The 17937-nt window shown below is 42.3% G+C and overlaps 1 pseudogene; it reads right to left on the bottom strand.

Moving 5' to 3' along the window:
- The window catches only part of LOC129056140 (zinc finger protein 285-like), a 31549-nt pseudogene extending 13943 nt beyond the window's left edge, over nucleotides 1–17606 (bottom strand).
- Between the last annotated feature and the right edge of the window lie 331 nt (nucleotides 17607–17937).

Below are 17937 nucleotides of genomic sequence, written 5' to 3'. Positions count from 1 at the left end.
TAATGGGTGAGAACAATCTCAGTCCTAGGAATGGTCACCTGGTCCTGCTGGCAGAGGCTCTGCTTGGAATATCTGGCTGGCATTCCGTTTTCCACTCATCCTTAAGCTGTAGGGGTCGTGAGGCAGTTCCAGTCCTAGAATAGACAGGGAAGTGAAGACCCCCACCTCTAGGCAATGGGCAGGAAATGGTTGAATAATATCCAACTATAGCTTGACATTGCAACTTAGGGCCCATAAAGGGACAGTGCCATTCTTTTGGTTTATCTCTGTCTTTTGATGTTTACATGTTTGATGTTCTTATATATTGCTCTAAGTTGAAGGATTACTTGATTTAATTTGACATACTTGAATTTTAAAAAACGAGTTCAGGAACATTTTTATTTTTGACATAATACAAGCTTAATTTTTGTGACATCTGTGTCTATTGGAAAACAATGTGTGTTCTCTATCAGAGGGATATGCATACATTTATATTTTCACCAGACTTGTTAATTGTTTCTATTTAAATTTCCTACGTGCTTATTTGTGCTTACTTAGATTTTTTCATTATGCATCTGTCAATGATTGAGAAGTTCATGTCAAAAAGGCACCCAGGCTGGGCGTGGTGGCTCAAGCCTGTAATCCCAGTAGATTGGGAGGCTGAAGCAGGTAGACCATGCAGTGAGGAATTCAAGACTACCCTGGCCAGGATGGTGAAACCCTGTCTCTACTCAAAGTACAAAAATTAGCCAGGCATGTTGGCAAGCACATGTAGTCTCAGCTACTTGGGAGGCTGAGACAAGAGAACCGCGTGAACCCAGGAGGCGGAGGTTTCAGTGAGCCGAGATCATGCCACTGCACTCCAGCCTCGGCGACAGAGCGAGACTCTGTCTCAAAAAAAAAAAAAAGGAATAAAGAAAAAGAAAAAGAAATAAAGTCTATAATGGTAAATTTGTCATTTTCCTCTCTATAGAATTTGCTTTATTTATTTAATTTTTTTTTTGAGACTGAGTATTGCTCTGTTACCCAGGCTGGAGTGCAGTGGCGCCATCTCAACTCACTGCAAGCTCCACCTCCCAGGTTCACGCCATTCTCCTGCCTCAGCCTCCCGAGTAGCTGGGACTACAGGCGCCCGCCACCATGCCCGGCTAATTTTTTTGTATTTTTAGTAGAGGCAGGGTTTCACCGTGTTAGTCAGGATGGTCTCAATCTCCTTGTGATCTGCCCGCCTCTGCCTCCCAAAGTGCTGGGATTACAGGCTTGAGCCACCGCACACAGCCTACTTCATTTTTCAAAAGTCGTGTTATTACGTATACAAGCGGCTTTACTTTTCAAAAGTCGTGTTATTAGGTATGGAAGTGGCCTGTTCCTTATCTGCAACACTTGGGACAAGAAGAGTTTCAGATTTTTTTTTTTTCAGATTTTGCAATATTTGCATATGCTCAATGAGATATCTTGAGGATGAGACCCAAGTCTAAAGCAAAATTCATTTGTGTTTCCTATACACCTTATACACTTTCCCTGAAATTAATTTTATAGAATTATTTGATTAATTTTGTTCACAAGGTTTGTATACAATCTTTGTGTCCATTGAACCATCAGAAGCAAAGATTGCCTTCATCGTATGATCAAAGAAAAATCAATTAATGAAAAGAAGAGGAAGAAAGCAAATATTTCAGGTGTGGAAATTTCCTCTTTAGGTGTCATGTTCACATTTCAAAAGTTTCAGATTGTGGAATATTTTGGATTTTTAAATTTAGTGATGCTGACCCTGTGTAAGTTTCATAATGGTCATATCTTCTTGATGGACCAAAAATTTCATTAAAATTTTAAGTACTTTTTATTTTCACCTTGAGTTTACTTTTCATTGCTGACTGTACGTGCTTTCTTTTCATTAGATTTCATCTAGTATTTATTTTTCACTTTGTCCTAAAATTAGCATTTTTTACCTTGTTATTTATATACTCTTTATTATTATAGTTATTTTTAAATGTTACTTTTACCTAATCTAAGAGCTTGTCTTTAGTCTGAAAATACACACTTAAATGGGTGTGTTAGGAACAAAAGAGAAAGTGCTTGTATAATTGATCTAGGAGCTTCTCCTATTTCCCAACTATAGAACAGCGACTCTGGCCTGTAATCCTAACTAATCAAGCAGCTGAGGTGGGAGGATGGCTTGAGCCTGGAAGGTTCAGGGTGCAGTGGGCTATGATGGTGCCACTGTACTCCAGCTTGGGTGACAGCATGAGATTTTATGTCTAAAAAAAGAAAAAGAAAATGAAAAAGTAGGACAGTGACCCTCAAAGAGGAAGGAAATAGCCTCCCTAAGACTCCTTTGAATTGTGTGAGTGATCTTTGCTTGCTCCAGTGACTGGGATATGAGTTTAGTATGCAGAGGTAAGGAATGCTAAACATATTGCATCTGTAAATTAATTCTCTCAACAAAGAAGTCATCCATTCAGAACACCCAACAGTAACCCCTTGAAAATCATTGCTCTAAAGGAAAGAAAATGAAAAACAACAACCTCAGTCAAATAAAAGGAGGGAAAGAAATGATCGAATCAGTAAAGAGAAAGTCAAACTGCTGCTGTTTGCTGATGATATGATCGTATACCTAGAAAACCCTAAAGACTCCTTCAAAAAGCTTCTAGAACTCATAAATGAATTCAGCAAAGTTTCAGCATACAAAATTAATGTACACAAATCATACCTCTGCTGTACACCAACAGCAACCAAGCTAAGAATGAAATCAAGAACTCAATGCCTTTTACAATAGCTGCAAAAAAAAAAAAATACTTAGGAATATTTCTAACCAAGGAGGTGAAAGGCCTCTACAAGGAAAACCATAAAACACTGTTGAAAGAAATCACAGATGACACAAACAAATGGAAACACATCCCATGTTCATGAATGGGTAAATCAACATTGTAAAAATGACCATACTGCCAAAAGCTGTTTACAAATTCAATGCAAGTTCCATCAAAATAACACCATCATTTTTCCCAGAACTAGAAAAGACAATTCTAAAATTCGTATGGAACCAAAGAAAAGCCCACAGAGCCAAAGCAAGAATAAGCAAAAAGAACAAATCTGGAGGCATCACATTACCTGACTTCAAACTATACCATAAGGCTATAGTCACAAGAACAGCATGGTACTGGCATAAAAATAGACCAAAGACCAATGGAACAGAATACGGAACCAAGAAATAAATTCAAATACTTACAGCCAACTGATATTTGACAAAACAAACAAAAACATAAAGTAAGGAAAAGACCCCCTATTCAGGCCGTGTGCAGTAGCTCAGGCCTGTAATCTCAGCACTTTGGAAGGCCGAGGTGGGTGGATCACAAGGTCAGGAGATGGAGACCATCCTGGCTAACACGGTGAAACCCCGTCTCTACTAAAAATACAAAAAATTAGACTGGCGTGGTGGCGTGGGACTGTAGTCCCAGCTACTCGGGAGGCTGAGGCAGGAGAATGGATTGAACCAAGGAGGCAGAGCCTGCAGTGAGCCGAGATCCCACCACTGAACTCCAGCCTGGGTGACAGAGCGAGACTCCGTCTCAAAAAAAAAAAAAAAAAAGGCCCCCTATTCAAACAAATGTTGCTGGTGTAATTGGCAAGCCACATGTAGAAGAATGTGAATGGATCCTCATCTCTCACCTTATACAAAAATCAACTCAAGATGGAACAAAAACTTAAAACTTGAAACCATAAAAATTCTAGAAGATAACATCAGAAAAACCCTTCAAAACATTAGCTTAGGCAAAGACTTGTTGACCAATAACCTAAAAGCAAATTCAATAGAAAAAATGATAAATAGGTGAGACTTAATTTAAGTAAAAAGTTTCTGCACAGCAAAAGAAACACTGAGCATATTAAACTGACAACCCACAAAGGGGGAGAAAATCTTCACCATCCATACCTCTGAAAAGGATGAATATCCAGAATCTAGAAGGAACTCAAACAAATTAGCAAGAAAAATATGAAGAATCCCATCAAAAAATGGTCTAAGGACATGAATAGACAATTCTACAAAGAAAATATACAAATGCCTACAAACATATGAAAAAAATGCTCAACATCACGAATGATCAAGGAAATGCAAATGAGAAACACAATGCAATACCACCTTACAGCTGCAAGAATGGCCATAATAAAAAATTTAAAAAATAATAGATGTTAGTTGGGATGTGCTGAAAAGGGATCACTTTTACATTTCTGCTGGGATTGTAAACTACTGCAACCACTATGGAAAACAGTGTGGTAATTCCTTAACGAACTAAAAGTAGAACTACCATTTGATTCTACAATCCCACTACTGGGTATCTACCCAGAGGAAAAGAAGTCATTATATGAAAAAGATAGCTGCACACACGTTTATAGCAACATAATATGATGTTTTATAAATATAAGTGATAAAATTCCTCAATTAAAAGTTTATTAGAGTTCATCAGTGTTGATATCATCTTTCCAAATTAAAAAAAAATGTTTTCTGTTCGTTGTTTTGGTTTTTGTTTGTTTGTTTTGATGCATGGTCTTGCTCTTTTGCTTACTGCAGCCTCAGCTTCCTGGGCATGAGTAATCCTCTCACCTCAGTGACCCAGGTAACTGGAACTACAGGTGTGCACCACCATGCCTAATTGATTTTTAAAAATTTTCTTACAGAGTCTCACTGTGTTGCCTAGGCTGGTCTGAAACATCTGTGTTCAAACTATCCTCCCACCTTAGACTGAAAAAATGTTGACATTACAGGCACAAGCCATCCTGTCTGGCCAGAAATGTTTTTCCTTATTTTTTTCTTTCTTTCTTTTTTTTTTTTTTTTTTTTTGAGACAGAGTCTCTTGCTCTTTTGCCCAGGCTGGAGTGCAATTGCACGATCTTGGCTCACTGCAAGCTCCGACTCCCAGGATCACGCCATTCTCCTGTCTCAGCCTCCCGAGTAGCTGGGACTACAGGTGCCTGCCACCACGCCCGGCTAATTTTTTGTATTTTTAGTAGAGATGGGTTTTCACCGTGTTAGCTAGGATGGTCTCAATCTCCTGACCCCGTGATCCGCCCACCTTCTCCTCAGAAAGTGCTGCGATTACAGGTGTGAGCCACCAGGCCTGGCCCAGAAAATTATTTTTAATAAGGTTTCTTCCTTTCTTCCCCTCTCATCTCCCATATTTATGTCTCCTAGAATCTTAACACTAAATTTTCTTTTTTCCTCACATATAACAATTATTTAGATTTAACCTTAAGATTTACTGTGTATTCTTGCTTGTTGTACATACTGTACATCTTCCTCTAACTTGGATTTATTTATTTTTCTGGACAGTATTCTTAAGAAGTTTTTTCAGACAGTTTGAAGTTGGTAAGTTCATTGCGTCCTTTTGTCTTATGTCTTCATTCTTCCCTCACAGCAAATGTTGGCTTGCCTGGGCATATAATAGTTAGACACAAGTTACAGTTCTTCATAACTTTGAAACATTATCTCTCTCTCTTTTAGTTTTTATTACTGATGAATACTATGATACCAAATTAATTCTTCAATCTCTAATAGGTAATATTTGGGTTTTACTTTTTTTCTTGAGGCATTTAGGATTTTTTTCTTTATCAGCTGAAATTTTACCATAATTTAATTTGATGAGGTTTTTGCTTCTTCCTGTTAAGCACTCAGCACGAAATTTCAATAAGAATCTCAAATCTCTCCTCCAGCTATGGGATATTTTATTTTATTTTTTCTTTTGAGGTTTTCCTCCCCATTATTGTATATTCGCTACCTTTGTGATACTCTAATTATCAATATGTTGGTTCCTTTTTTCATGTCTCCTTATATCCATCGTATACCCATCATATATACTAATGTGCCATCTTCTTGCATTACTCTCTGGAATAATCCCTTGCCTAATCTTCCAGCTCACTAATTTGCACCTTCAGCAATATGCATCCATTATTCTGCCCATCAATTCATATTTTTCTTTAAAATTCTGAAATAAAATGATTGTCAACTTAGACCCAGTAATAGTTATGCAAACTATAAATTGCCTAAATGGAAAAATACTGGGATTCAGAAAATGTACTTCCTATGTACTCTTTATGTACTCTTAGGAGAAGTAACCCTCATGCTGTTACTTGATTATGTGCTGCAGCAAATGAGGTAATAATTTAATAAAGAGGAAGACTTAGCATCTAGGGAGTGGGAAATTCGACCCTGGATTGTTTGCTGGATCACAGCGAAAGGAAGTCCCAGGAGACTGAACCAGACAGTAATCAGGCCAAGATGGTAATCAGCCCTCAAGGAAGGATAAAGATGGGGGGATCCAGGAAGGTGGAATCTGGAAAAAGTAGACTCCATACATTATAGAGCATATTTGAAACACTGAAAACTCGGAGAAATAATAAGTATATATAATGTACCAAAAAGCATTTAGAAACACCAGGAAAACAAAAACTGTATGAGTGGTAGTAGAATCATAACCTCCCACATGGTTTTATAGTGAATAATATTAATAGAATTTATATTAATGCATATTAATATAATTATACTGATTGAGACAATGCTGCATTATACTAATGAAGACAATCATCCACACTAATGATACAAGTGGTGTCATATGCTACTCGTAGGTGAAGTAAGATGAGAGACTCTGAAAACTGACTGCTGGATTTGGCGATGTAATCTTAACTAGAGCAGCTATGGGGAAATGTGTGTGCCAGATAAGATGATGCGGAGGTTGTGGGAAGCACGAATGGAGTGAGTTTTAAAAGAATTGGATGAGAGAAGCTGAGGCAGTGTCTCTTGACAACTTGTGGTCAAGAACAGCAGTGAAAGGAGGGAGGGTAGCTAGGAAGGCTAATGGAATCAAATACCATTCCATGCCTACCAAGACTGGAGATGTTAACCAAGTTCCTAAGTTGATGGAAATGCACTGAAAGAGAGTGAAGCTGTTGATGCTGGAGAATCGAAGGGGCAGCAGCAGGAACAGAGTACTTGAGCAGGCAAGAAGAGATAGGATATTGGGCACAAGCTGAGGGGATTACAGTTAGAAGGAGGCACAGCCCAGCCATGGTGACATGAAGGCATATGGGGATTCAGTGCAAGAAATTTGCTAGATTTCTTGGTAGAAGGTGGAATATTTTTCCTGATTGATTTTACTTTCTCAGTGAAAGGAGAAGCAAGGTCATGAGCTAGAAGGGAGATTGCCTGGAAGCAGTGAGCACTGGCTCATTGTCTGTGGCCTGAAATTTAGAGGAAGACCAGGTAGCACAATTGTGTGTTTTTTTCTCCGGCCACTTCTCAGGTAAGCTTGTGATACATTTTCTTGCTGTTATAGTTTATTTTGATTTTTTGAGACAGAGTTTTGCTCTTGTTGCCCACGCTGGAGTGCAATGCTGTGATCTCAGCTCACTGCAAGCTCTGCCTCCTGGGTTCAAGCGATTCTCCTGTCTCAGCCTACTGAGGAGCTGGGGTTACAGGTGCCCACCACCATGCCCCGCTAATTTTTGTATTTTTAGTAGAGATGGGATTTCACCATTTTGGCCAGGCTGTTCTCGAACTCCTGATCTCAGGAGATCCACCCACCTCAGCCTCCAGAAGTGCTGGGATTACAGGCATGAGCCACCATGTCCAACAAGTTTGTGATAAAAATTTGCATTTAATAAGGATAAGAGTTTTGCGACAAGAGCAACAGAGATAATGGAAACAAAACTCAGGATATATAAAAGGTTGTGGTTATATTGCACTATGGATTGGGTATGGAGAAAAAAATGTGAACATGAGGTGTGTGATAAAGTCATAGAAATTCATGGGTTTATGAATTGAAGTTTCCCTCAGAACAAGGTATTGCTGGAGTTGGGATACTAGAGGGAAGGATGCATAAACTTCAGGGATGGTGTTGCAGATTGATCATGGAAACTGAGGTTTTGATTTATTTTTAAAATAAGGACTAGTGAATGGCCGTGGAGTAGGATGAATGCGATAGAATGAAGAACATCATTTGCTTTCCAAAAGTGACAGAGACATTGACATAAAATGAAAAGATACAAAGGTTTTGAAATACAAAATGCTGTAAATATTCATGTATATGTAATTTTTATATCACAAAGACCAGAAAAAAATGTATGGCTTTTGTTGTGGGTTGAATCGTGTGCCCTCCCATCCCAAAAATATGTTCAAGTCCTGACACCCAGTACCTATGAACATGACTTTATTGACCAACAGGATCTTTGCAGATATAATCAAGTTAAGATGAGACCACATTAGCTTAGGGTGGACCTTAATGTAATGATTTCTGTCCTAAAAAACAGAAGAAACTTTGGACACAGACACACCCAGAGGGAAAACTGCCACTTTAAGATGGAGGCAAAAACTGCAGTGATACAAGCCAGGGGATGCCAAAGATTGCTGGAAACTGAGGCTAGGAAGAGACAGGGAAGAATTCTTCTCTAGAGCTTTTAGGGAGAGCATGGCCCTGCTGACATCTTGATTTCAGATTTCTATTCTCCAGAACTGTGAGAGAATTAATCCCTGTGTTTGAAGCCACCCAGTTTCTGGTACTTTGTTACAGCAGCCTGAGGAAACTAATATAGTTTTCAAACATGCATTAAAAAGCACTGAGAAACTAAGATGAAGAACAAAATATAGACTACATATGACAGCTCAAGAGTTATTTTCTGTGGGAGATTGCAGAAGTGAAGAAATCCTTCACTCTTGACAATGTGACATTGTAGCCCCTTATTTCTTCAAGAGCTAAAGTCTATTCCCCTATCCCTTGAAAGCTGGCATTGTGACTTGCTTTATCTGACAGAATGCACACCTCTGTTCAGTCTCTTGGGCCATTGTGACTGCTATGACTTCGTGAGCATGTAACCTGCTGGAGAATAAGACCAAGTGGGGCAGAGATCCCAGTTGAGGGCCCCACCCCATCCCAGGACCCAGCTGGTGCAGTTGACAAGGATGCGTGAGTTCTATTTTATGCAGTGTTAACTTAGAAGTTGACTCAGATGCATGCGTGAGCCTGGCTGAGGCACACTCAAACTACTGATTTATAGAATCATGAGTTAAACACATAGTAGGTTTTGTTTTTTGTTTGTTTGTTTGTTTTTGAGACAAGGAATCTCTTGTCTCAGCCTCCTAAGTGGCTGGGATTACAGATGCATGCCACCATATGCAGCTAATTTTTGTATTTTTTGTAGAGACAGGGTTTTGCCATGTTTCCCAGACCGGTCTCGTCCTCCACTGCCTAAGTTCCCAAACTGCTGGGATTAAAGGCCTGAGCCAACTCGCCTGGCTCAAATGGTAGTTTTTGAATGCAATAGATAACATATGTCCCAGAACAGAAACCATGTAGGTCACATTCATTGATCATAATGCAATTAAATTCACAAAAGGACATAAAGAGTGGTCTGTAAGTTATTTATTCACCTCAAGATTGAAAGGAACCTGAGGACACTCTTTAAATGCAGGCTTGGATTAAAGAGGAGATCAAAATAATAGTCACATACTATTGAAAATAAATAAAAACAAAAGAAGTACATATCCAAAACAATGGAAAATAGCTTAAAATCATACTCGGAGGAAAACTTGTAACATTGGTTAAATTTATGAAACACAAGAGTGAAAATAAATTAACTTAACTTCCACTTCAAGAAAGTGGTAATAACAGTGGTAGCTGATATGCATTGAGGGTTTGTGTGTTCTAAGTCTTTCATGTGTATTACTTCATTTAATTCTCATGTCACGCTATAAAATGGGCACTTTTATATTGCTAGGTTATCGATGAGGACACTGAGGTACAGAGAACAGCATGTCTAGTAAAAGACAGACCAATTACTAAACAATCTAGTATAACAAACTGAGAGGAAGTTTCCAGAGCTCAAGCTTTTTTTTTTTTGACAGAGTTTTGATCTTTTTGCCCAGGCTGGAGTGCAATGGCACTATCTCAGCTCACTGCAACCTTTGCCTCCTGGGTTCAAGCGATTCTCCTTCCTCAGCCTCCCAATTAGCTGTGATTATAGGCCTGAGCCACCACGCCCCGCTAATTTTTTGATTTTAGTAGAGATGGGGTTTCACCAAGGTCGTCAGGCTGGTCTTGAACTCCTGATCTCACGTGATCCACCTGCCTCGGCCTCCCAAAGTGCTGGGATTAGAGGCATGAGCCACTGCATCTGGCCCCATGCTCTTAACACAGAACTGTCTATGTCTCAGATATACAGCAGCAAAACAAAACCAGAGAAAGTGGAAAGCAGATAATACAGAAGAAACAGAGGTGAAATGAAGAATATAATACTCAGAGAATATATAGAGAATGCAAATATATTTAAGAATCAGTATAAAGGCTAAATAAAACAACAACCTCAGAAGAAACCTAAGGTTCATCCCCAAATAGGAAATCCATTCTGAATGCTCTAAGAGATAAATAACACAAACCTACAAAGAGGTGATTATTAGAATAAATTTTTCCAGAGAGCAGAACGTGTTAGGAGCTTCTTAACTTATTATATTACTTCCACAAATCCTAGTATAATCTTGATAAGCAAATTATACCCTAACAGAGCAACAACAAAAACAACAATAACAACAACAACAAAAAAAAAAAGCCAGAAAACTAAAGGAAAATGTCTCAATGAATAGAACTGAAAAATTTTATGAAAAGCAGCAAACAAAATCCATCAACATATTAAAATTATTACAGTACAACAGTAATGCATGGAAATTCATCATTACTTCATTTAGCAATATAATTCATCTTATTAAGAAATATTACTTTCTAAAACATATCACCATGGAAACAAATGTCAATCAACAGGTAAAAAGTAAATTTCTTGTTAATACATATAACAGAAGAAAAAAGATCAAAACCTAGAAAAAAATACACACAAAGAGTTCATAAATAAGATGAATACCTAAACAGAAAGAAACAAGGAGTAAATAGCAAGGGGAATACAAAGGAATAAGCTTATAAGAGGATGAAGAGGCAGGGAGAGATGAATCACACCTGTAATCCCAGCACTTTGAAAGTCCAAGGCAGGAGGAGAGCTTGAGCCCAGGAGTTTGAGACAAGCCTGGGCAACATAGTGAGACCTCGACTCTACAAAAAATTTAAAAGAAAATTATCAGGTGCAGTGGTGCACACCTGTAGTTCTAGTTACTCAAGAGACTGAGGATCGCCTGAGGCTCCAATTGTATCATTGTAGTCAAGCCTGGGAGACAGGGTGAGATCCTGTCTCAAAAAATAAGAGGATGGCCAATATCTCCTACCTGGAAAAATTAACATAACGTAATGCCATAATTGTTCGCTTGATGGAAAAAGACTAAAAGGATTAATAAAAGCCAGGTTTTTTTGTTTGTTTGTTTTTGTTTTGAGATGGAGTCTTGCTCTGTCACCCAGGCTAGAGTGCAGTGGCATGTGATCTTGGCTCACTGCAACTTCAACCTCCCAGGTTGAGGCAATTCTACTGCCCCAGTCTCCCAAGTAGCTGGGATGACAGGCGTCCACCACTTAAGCAAAAACAAACACACAAACCCCAAGCTCTATTCCTAACTATACACAAATATGTGTGTAAATATATAGAAACCGATCTGAAACAACTGAGGTGAAATTGTTAATAACGGTGATTTTGGGAGGAAAAAGAAAGTAACAAGATAGAAGAGGTTGATATAGCAATGGGGACATTCATTTTAACTTAAAAAAATTAAAACATAAGCAATTATTATCTTAAACATGCATGTAATTTGCATTAGCAAAAAGAGAAATGAAGTCCCAGAAATATGCCGACATTTAAGAAAACACTACTGATGTGAAGTCATTATCCTCAGCAAAGAAATCCAGGAACAGAAAACCAAACACCACGTTCTCACTTATAGTGGGAGCTTAAAAATGAGAACACATGGACACAGGAAAGGGAACAACACACATTGGGGCCTGTCATGGGGTGAAGTTGGGGGAGGGAGAGCTTTAAGAAAAATAGCTCATGCATGCTGGGCTTAATACCTAGGTGATGGGCTGACAGGTGCAGCAAACCACCATGGCACACGTTTACCTATGTAACAAATCTGCACATCCTGCCCATGTACCTCAGAACTTAAAAATAAAACAAAACGCTAGTGGTAAAATAAAGTCTCAAAATGAAAAAGCGACAGACCAATTTTTGGTTCAAATAATGGTTTTCAACCCAGGTGTCATAAAGTAAAGACAAAGAATTTGATTACATATTGCAATTAAGACATACAGCAAATGACTAGAAAAATTATTCTCAACACATATGACGGTTAGTAGCTAATTTCCTTAAGAGGAAATGGTCATAAAACAATGAATGGGGGACAATGAACACTTGAAAATGGACGAACAGCTAGGTCTGGTGGTGGGTGCCTGTGGTCCCAGCTACTCAAGAGGCTGTTGCAGGGGAATTTTTTGAGCCCAGGGATTGGAGGCTATAGTAAGCTGTGATTGGACCACTACAGTTCAGCGTGGATGACACAGCAAGACCTTGTCTCTAATTTTTTGTTTCTTTTTGAGACGGAGTCAAGCTTTGTAGCCAGGCTGGAGTGCAATTCCGCCATCTCGGTTCCCTCCAACCTCTGCCTACCAGGTTCAAGCTATTCTTCTGCCTCAGCCACTTGAGTACTTGGGACAAAAGGCGCAAGCTACCACGCAGGTAATTTTTGAATTTTTAGTAGAGACGGGGTTTCGCAATGTTGGCCAGGATGGTCTCGATATCTTCACCTCGTGATCCGCCCGTCTCGGCCTCCCAAAGTGCTGGGATTGCAGGTGTGAGCCAGTGCGCCCGGCACAAAAGATTTTTTTAATTAAAAATTAAATAATTAAAAAGTGGGTGAAAGACGTGACAAGGCAGTGAAAAGAAAAATGAGAAAAAGACATCAAATATGATCAACTTGATTGTTAGCAATAAAATGAAAAAAAAATCCGTTTTATATATCAAAGATTAAACATTTTTATTGTAAATCAAGTGAACCTCAATAGTGTGAGAAAATAGACCCGTTTACATTTTAGGCTGAGTGAAAAAAACAAAAACTGTATTTCCTCCACTCTCATATCACAACAATTAACAAAGAAGATTTCTGTGTCAACAGGTCCGGGGATTTCTCTCGGTCAGTCAAGCACACAATGCATTCTGCTCTCGACATCAGTTGGGTGTCTTCTAATCCAATTATGAGGCTATCTACCTGGACATAGCGTTAGATTCCCTAGGGCTCGGTTCCACAAGACTGGCCACCCACTCTAATACAACCGGCAAGTCCTAGTTTGTTTTACCTGTGCTTCTGACCAACAGGCTATAAATCAGGTTTCCACCACTCCTGATTTAGCTGCACTAATTTCCTCGAACACCTCACAGCAAGCAGGAAAACACTTACATTTACCATTTTATTATAGCGGAAATGGCAAAAATTTCAGAAAAAAGATTCATGGGGCTCGGCATGGGGGAAGGGGCGCACTACATTCCAGGAAGTTTTACCTAGAAGCTCTCAAAAGCCAGTCCTTTTCAGTTATTATGGAGATTTCATTATACAGGCATCAAGAGTTAAACCATAGGCTATTGGTGAACAACTCACGCTGAGGATCTCAACCCTACCTGGAAATTGGGGTTGAGGAATTGCCATTCTCAGCCTGAGTAAAAGAATTTACACAAACTGAATTTTAAAACAAATTACCATAACTGAAAACTTAAATAGATGATTGAATTATCAGAAGCCACACTATGATATTCCTAACCCGAGCACACTCATCCAATGAATGCTCCACCCAACTGGCACCGGAGTCTCTACGGGGATCCAGAGTACAAGAATGTTTATACAATGTATATCTCCAATATTTCTTCAAAGCCTTTTCAATTACAAGGGTAATTCTTAAGCTGCCATGCATCAGGGTTAGGGAGAGGGATTGTTAAAACACAGATCTGTGGATCTCCGGGTTTGAGGGTTGCAAGGATACTGCTGGTATCAAAACCACAATGTGAGAACCACAGAACCACTAGTTGGTTTTCAGTGTTTGAGTGCATTTAATTCGTAATATATTTGGCCAAGAAAACTTGTAAGTTCTTAGATGGTCCCAAATGTGGCGCATGAAATGAACTCAGGAGAAGAGTTTCCTAGGAGGTGTAGCCTGGGAAACTTGGGGGTGACTGATGGAAAGGAGGAGCGAAGCTCCGCCCTTTCCGCTGCTAGGCTGCGCCCGAGGCTATTTAAACCCACACTGGCGGGCCTGTACTCAGATCTTCACAGAGCAGAGCAGCCGCCGGAGCGTTTTACGGTCTCTGCGTGGACTTGGAGATTACAGCGTCTTGCGACTTGGAAGCGGATTCAGAGGACAGGACAGAACACTTGGGTAAGTGTATCTCTGTCTGTCTGTCTGTCTGTCTGTCTGTCTCATTGGTTGGTTTATTTCCATTTTCTTGAGGAGCACATACCTCACAACACACACAGACACACACACACACACACACACACACACACACACACACACACACTCGTTCATTCCGCGGGTTAGAAAATTGGTAGGGGTCCCTGGGAGCTACAGGTTTCCTAGTCATGTCTGCACCTAAGAACAGTAGGGTCTTGTCTGCCTCTTCTTATGAAAGGTCCCCCAGCCCGGACTCCCCAAGATCCATGCTAGCCTCACCCAGCTTCTCCCTCTCCCCTCTCAGAAACTCAGACTTAAGAGGAAGCTCCTCACCAGGGATCCGGAGCTACCATTCACCATCCCCTAGGGCTTCACCACACTCACCTCTGTCATCACCAGAATCCCACAAGCTCCCATTTCCCTTTCCTCACCGTGATGGGCAATCAATGAAGCCTTTGGGCTCTCCCGTGTCCTCCTCTGGGGATTCTTTAGAGTCACCAGGTTCATCAATAATATACCACATGTTCTTACTGCCATCACCCAGCAGCTCACAACCAGCTCTCGGGGAGACTCTTGTGTCTCCCGGCTACTCTCCAAACAACCCCAGATTTCAGCTGGAGTCAGCCCCCCACACCCAGGAATCACCTACAAACTCACGGGCCTCACGGTGCTCCCCCCCTATGTCTTTCATCTCTTCAACCCCAGGCCTCAGGGACTCTCCCGTGTCTCACACTTACTCTCCAGCCATTCCCAGGTTTCTGCGGGAGTCAGCCCCATGCACCCAGGAGTCCCCCAGAGACTCACAGGTTTCGGGAGATTGTGAGCGGTCCCCCGTCCCTGACGCCTCAGGATTCATGCCCGCCTCACCCAGCTTCTCCCTCTCCCCTCCCAGAAACTCAGACCCAAGGGTCAGCTCCCCACCAGGGATGTGGAAGTACTCTACATCATCCCGCAGGGCTTCACCACTCTCACATCCATCATCAACAGAATTTCACAACGTTACATTTCCCTTTCCTAACCAAGCAGGACAATCACTCATGTCATTGTGCTCTCCCGTGTCCTCCTCCGGAGATTCTTCACAGTCACCTCATTCATCAATAATATACCATATGTTCCTACTGCCATCATCCAGCAGCTCACCCCCAGCCGTCAATGACTTTCCTGTCTGTCCCAGCTACTCTCCAACAACGCCCAGATTTCAGCGGGAGTCGGTCTCCCACACCCCAGAAGCACCTACAAGCTCACAGACTTCAGTGAGATCCTCGCCAGTCTCTCTCACGTCTTCACCCCCAGCCCTTACGGACCCTCCTGTCTCTCTCAACTACTATCCAACCACGCCCACATTTCAGCGGGAGTCAGTTCCAGCAACCCAGGGATCACCAGCAAGCTCACCACTTTCACTGAGTTACTCCCCAGTCTCTAGCACGTCTTTATCCCCAACCCTCAGGGACTCTCCTGTCTGTCCCAGCTACTCTCCAACCACGCCCACATTTCAGCGAGAGTCAGTTGCAGGCACCCAGAAATCACCACCAAACTCACCAATTTCACTGCGTTACTCCCCAGTCTCTCTCATGTCTTCACCATCCCTCAGGGACTCTCCTGTCTGTCCCAGCTACTCTCCAACCACGCCCACAATTCAGCGAGAGTCAGTTGCAGGCACCCAGAAATCACCACCAAACTCACCAATTTCACTGCGTTACTCCCCAGTCTCTCTCATGTCTTCACCATCCCTCAGGGACTCTCCTGCCTGTCCCAGCTACTCTCCAACCACGCCCACATTTCAGCGGGAGTCACTTCCAGGCACCCCGGAATCACCACGAAACTCACCAATTTCACTCAATTACTCCCCAGTCTCCCTCATGTCTTCACCAGCCCTCAGGGACTCTCCTGTGGGTCCCAACTACTCTCAAACCACGCCCTCATTTCAGCGGGAGTCAGTTCCAGGCACCCCGGAATCACCACCAAACTCACCAGTTTCACTCAATTACTCTCCAGTCTCTCTCATGTCTTCACCAGCCCTCAGGGACTCTCCTGCCTGTCCCAGCTACTCTCCAGCCACGCCCAGATGTCAGCTGGAGTCAGTTCCAGGCACCCCGGAGTCACCACCAAACTCACCAGTTTCACTGAGTTACTCCCCGGTCTCTCTCATGTCTTCACCCCCAGCCCTCAGGGACTCTCCTGTGTGTCCCCGCTACTCTCCAACCACGCCCAGATTTCAGCGGGAGTCAGTTCCAGGCACCCAGGGATCACCTACAAACTCACCAGTTTCACTGAGTTACTCCCCGGTCTCTCTCATGTCTTCACCCCCAGCCCCCTGGGACTCCCCTGTCTGTCCCAGCTACTCTCCTGCCACGCCCAGATTCCAGCGGGAGTCAGCCTCCTGCATTCCGGAGTCACCTACAGACTCACAGACCTCACTGAGATCCTCCCTGGTCTCTCTCAGGTCTTTGCCCTCAGCCCACAGGGACTCTTGTGTCTCTTTCAGCTACTCTCAAAAGTTCTCTAGATTCCAGCTGGAGTCGGTTCCAGGCACCCAGGACACAACACCAAACTCACCAATTTCACTGACTTACTCCCCATTCTCGCTCACGTTGTCACCTCCAGCCCTCAGATACTCTTCTGTCTCTCTCAGCTACTCTCCAACCATCTCCCGATTTCACCTGGAGTCAGCTTCCCACACCCAGGAATCACCTGCAGACTCACGGACATTACTGCATCCCTCCCCCATTTCCTTCACCTCTTCACTCCCAGCCCTCAGGGACTCTCCTGCGTCTCCCAGCTTCTCTCCAGCCTTCCCCAGATTTCTGCCGCAGTCAGCCCCAGGCACCCAGGAGAACCCTAGACACTCACAGGCCTCACGAGACTATCTCCCTATGACCTGTATCTATACAGGGATGGCTCCCACCTATCCCTCAGTGACCCCAAACCCATCTCCACTTACACTCAGACACTCCCAGGGCCTGACAGCTACTCCCCCTTATTGTCCTTCAGTTCGAAGCCCTGGCCAATCTACTAGCCAACATGACGCAGTTACCTGGCCATTTCTCCACATTTCTGGTGCGGGCCCCACACCCAGCCGCAGAAGAGCCTCTCCTGCATTCCGTCCTCACACACAGGCCTGTCCATCTCCTTGCTACTGTCACACTCTTGCCAGCAGAAGAGGCCCCTGTATTGGCCGATATCACCACCCAGGCTATCCTCACCCCACAGCTGTGCAGCGGGACCCTCCTGCTGGCCCACCTGGCTGCCAGAGCCCATGTGGACACGAGACTCCAGCATGTCGGCGTCCCTGCGGGCGACACTACCGGTGACATGGCTAGCATGACCCTCCTCCCTGGCAGTGACACTGTTGATGTCAGCCCCACTCGCAGATCTGTCATTTGTACATAAGGCCGTTTCCCCTTTTCTCTCTCTCTTCCATTCACAGGGCTATTCATTCTCTCTGTTTCTGCCTCCGTTTCAGATATTTACTCACCTTTTTCTCTTTCACTATGTCTGCCGTGGTCTCGATGAGAGTGTGCCACATAAGATTCCCCCATTAAAAGTCATGAATTGAGTGGCTTTTACTGTATTTCTGGTTGTGCACATTCCATTTTAATTCGCAATCCAT

Source organism: Pongo abelii, chromosome 13, assembly GCF_028885655.2.
Source record: "Pongo abelii isolate AG06213 chromosome 13, NHGRI_mPonAbe1-v2.0_pri, whole genome shotgun sequence".
Classification (NCBI taxonomy): Eukaryota; Metazoa; Chordata; class Mammalia; order Primates; family Hominidae; genus Pongo; species Pongo abelii.
The sequence above is the reverse complement of the archived record's forward strand: the minus strand, read 5'-3'. Positions and strand labels throughout refer to the sequence as shown.